The sequence below is a fragment of the Octopus sinensis genome, linkage group LG2 (genome assembly GCF_006345805.1).
Source record: "Octopus sinensis linkage group LG2, ASM634580v1, whole genome shotgun sequence".
Lineage (NCBI taxonomy): Eukaryota > Metazoa > Mollusca > Cephalopoda > Octopoda > Octopodidae > Octopus > Octopus sinensis.
Genome location: NC_042998.1, coordinates 125,969,989 through 125,972,488, shown reverse-complemented (window position 1 = coordinate 125,972,488; position 2,500 = coordinate 125,969,989). Strand labels below are relative to the sequence as shown.

The window sequence follows — 2,500 nt, the reverse complement described above, 5'->3', positions numbered from 1 at the left end:
CATACATACATACATACATACATACACACACACATACATACATACATACATACATACATACATACATACATACATACATACATACATACATACATACATACATAGTTGGCCAACAAATCCGTTCAATTTTATTTTTTAGCGAAGATAAGATACAAATTTTAAACACAAAGCGATTTATTCAATCAATGGTATAAGTACCGCTTTGAGTACTTTCTGACATCTTGTGAGTAGATCTATTATTCCCTGCTCAAAGAATGTCCTGTTTTTACTGGTGGAAAACTCTTCAAGGTAAATTTTTACACCTTCTTCGATGTTGAAGGATTGTCTGTTCAATGAATTCTGAAGAGACCGAAGCATGTGGAAATTAGAAGGCGCAAGATCGGGTGAATATGGAGGGTGCGACAAAACTTGGCCAAGCCCCAGTAACTTCTGCCACGTTCTGGCATTGTCGTGATGAAAGATACACTTACGATTAGTAAGTGCTGGACACTTCTAGTGTATAAAGGGGGTTGGTGTCAACAAACTCCATTTTGTCGTTATTAATCTCAGTTGGCCGGCCAGAGCGAGGTGCACCTTGAATCGAAAAATTTACCGATCGAAATCTTGAAAGGCACTTCTGGCGCACGCATTCCGTAACAACAGATTCTCCGTACACAACACATATCTTTCTGCAGATTCCTGCCGCTTTCTTGGATGCTGCGTTGTGTTTTCGTGCAAAACACTTCAAGTTGTTCTGCGACTCGGTTACCATAAACAAGTCATCTGTGTTGGTTGTTCAGCAATAAGTCGCAAAACCTTCATTTGTCGTTTACGACAGGAGAATCCAAAAGTCTATCACACACACACACACACACACACACACACACACACACAGAGAGGACCGACACAAGGTACCGGCAACTCGGGAAGTCGCCCGGGACGCCATATACTAGGGGGTGTGACAAAGACAAGACACACACACACCCACCCACACACACACACACACACCACATACTCACACAAACTAACACACATGCGCCTACACGCACACATATAACGAAATAACGAACAGACGTGGAGCAAAAAACGTAATACTATAGTTTAAGACAAATTAAAAATCCGGCACACAAGTCGCCCATACAGAAGTAATAGGTCCTATCAAGATAGGATCGGGGTGCTCAAGATCTTAACAATCAGGATTTCCCCTCTACACGGTATATCAGTTTGTCGCAAAGTTACCTCCCGCCCACTGCTATCGTAGCAACATGAAATAAGGTACCTTGCACAAGGACTCAATGCAGAAACCTAGTCCATGAAGCGAACCCACAACTTTACTATAAAGAAACCAACACCTGAACCCATAATAAATCCCTAAATCCTATACATTATCCTTCATAATGTATAATAGGTAAAACTATAATTGAGATCTTATAATTAAGATAATATGCATCCGTTACACGGAGACTCCAAACAATACTTGAACACTCAAATCAATCAGTAAAGCTCTTTCTAAGGAGATAGAAATACAGGTCAGGCACGTGCCGTCAGTAATTACTCAGGGTAGGCAATTGGTGACCTTTAAGTAGTAAAATACACAAAAAATAAGCGAAACAAGCGCGTGACTGAGTTGTAGGCAGAATTACTTCTGCATTTATAGCACGCAAAGAAAACGCTGTTGTAGGAATGTACGCGGCAGGTGTACTACAGTAGTAATATGCGTAGCTTAAATACTGAGGTTGAAAAGCGGGGCGAATTATGTCTGCCTAATCTATTAAAAATATTTTGCATTTTATACATAGTATTCAGAGTAACCCTCATGATTTTATTGAATTAGGTGAATATTTTGCAATGAAAAGAAAATATTGCTATCGATCTATTTTATCCGAGGTAGGCACTGCCTACCTTGCCTATCTAGACAGCACATCCCTGATACCAGATGCACAATAAGGTAATCTCTCGACTACCGTGGGTGTTACGTTCCAAAGCCCACTGCGATAGGTGTACTGCACTGTATATTTTTAAAATTATTTTTATGATTTGTATATATTTATTTTATTATAAATGCAAAGCAACACCACAGAGGAATCGACAAAGCAATACATTAGATTAACACAAGAAAAGTAAAAATTAAATATAAAAATCACTAATACGAAACGTGTTAGCATAATCTTTTCTACAATAGGCACAAGACTGGAGGTTGTAAGTCGATTACCTCGACCCCAGTTCGTAACTGGTACTTATTTAATCGACTCTGAAAGGATGAAAGACAAAGTCGACCTCCTTGAAATTTCAGCTCAGAACGTAAGGATGGATGAAATGCCGCTAAGCTCACCGCTATAAAATATGTTAACATTCTACACACACATTTTAACACCCAACATAGATACATAAACACAGCGATATAACTGTAAGAGTTCCTCCAAATCCTTTCCTACAACACATAAAACAAATAGATAAATAGAATTAAAAAGAAACTGTACAGCTCCACATATGAAACATCCAACTTAGGCAAAATAAAACA

The 2,500-nt window shown here is 38.8% G+C and overlaps 1 protein-coding gene across 1 annotated transcript in view; it reads right to left on the bottom strand.

The window, feature by feature from the left end:
• The window catches only part of LOC115232354 (lysyl oxidase homolog 3-like), a 111,026-nt gene that overhangs the window by 68,466 nt on the left and 40,060 nt on the right, over positions 1–2,500 (bottom strand). The gene's annotated exons all lie outside the window — the stretch shown is intronic.